This window comes from Pundamilia nyererei, unplaced genomic scaffold (assembly GCF_000239375.1).
Source record: "Pundamilia nyererei isolate P.nyererei 1_Seehausen unplaced genomic scaffold, PunNye1.0 scaffold00052, whole genome shotgun sequence".
NCBI lineage: Eukaryota > Metazoa > Chordata > Actinopteri > Cichliformes > Cichlidae > Pundamilia > Pundamilia nyererei.
In genome coordinates, this window is record NW_005187453.1 from 3,033,826 (window position 1) to 3,035,524 (window position 1,699).

Genomic DNA, 1,699 nt, shown 5'->3' on the forward strand with positions numbered 1-1,699 from the left:
CCCATCTTGAGGAGTTTGCCCCCTCACATATACTAATGTGCCACAAACAGGACTTTAATATCACCAACCATTCCCATTATATTACCGTGTATCCATATAAATGGCCCACCCTGTAGATATATTTTTTCAAAGGGGTATTAATAGAGGAAACCTAATAGTTTAGACCACGAATAAGGAAGAAAACCAGGTTTAAACCTTTATCTTTAATTTTGTGTTGCTTTTTTCTCTTGTTGCAAGTTGAAAACACAAAGCTATAATGTATTATTGCTATCATTTGGCTATCTGGGGAATGCATGAGACTAACACACAACTGTTAAGAAAAAAAGCTATTTAAGTAAGGATGAAAATTATAATCACCAACCTGCATTCTTAATTAATTAAATACAGACAATAATTTGTATAGATGATAATTTTAGCTTGCATATACTTTATTTGAGTCTCACTGCACACAGCTCTGACAACAAGCCTATATGTCCACAGCATTATATAGGTAATCTATTCACAGCTACTTATAATTGTATTATCAGGGCATCAATGTGTACTGGAGTAAACAAATGCTCTCATCACTTGCTGTCACCAGGCAGTAATGTTGCCTTCAAGTGCGGCCCGGAGGTAGATAAAAATAGAGTTGTCAAAGGATTTTTAATTCATAAATCTAATTTCGTCTAATGTGGCGTCTAATTGTGCAAAGTGTTTGAACTGTATCATGAATTTAGTGGGTAATACCACACACTAAAGTGCTTTTGATTAAACAAGACAGAGAAAGTACAATAAATGATGGTCGTTTCTATGTTATGTCTTATAGTAACGCATAATAACTCTTATGTTACTCAAATTTACCATGAAAACACCGCCGCTGGAATACGTATTCATATGACTTTATCGTTGGAAAATATTTGTAAAGCCTAACCGTTTTAGCTGAGCGAACACAAATATTTACAACACACGAGAAGTATATAAACGCCGCATCAGTTTGCCCAGCTACACATTCTTCCAAAGCGTGAGCTCACCGGTCACGTGAGCTAGAGCTTGCCAAGCAATTGGCTGCTTCACGCCGGGGCAGTTGTTTTTGTTGTGAATCAGGAAGCTCTTCTTTCAAAATTGGGTGTGTAGTAACACGTTAAGACAGAGAATTAAAACCTCTGTTTAGTGACTGGGTTCTTAAATCGTGACCTGATATCGAAGCCGCATACAACTAAACAACCACCTTCTTCGCTGAAGACTAGACGATATTCGTAAGTATCAGCTAGTGGCTACCTGACTTTCTTTGTTTCATTTACTTCAAGCAGTCGGAGTAGGTTGAACTTCCTAACAAGTGCTGGATTCGGCTTGGTTTGTGAATATAACGCTAGAAAAGATGTCGACTAAGAATAAGAAGAGTCAAGTTTAGTCTTCATTAGCACTAGTGAAAGTTCATTTTGAGCTGTCAAAACTAAGTACTCCTACTATTTTTTAATAACAGATGGTAACCTATACCCCAGTGAATGCGTTATCAGCTCTTGTATTTTCACTTTTGATCTCTTCCTGTTTCGTATTGGAACACAGATATCTGGACATTAAAGACTGTTTTCACACACTTTTGTGGCTTTGAGGGTATTTTTAAGGTTTTAGACTACATTCTGCCGTTAAAGCCTGCTAACAAATTTTATTTTTAAACAGCAGGAAACCTTTAAAGCTTGACGAATACATAACCTTCAAG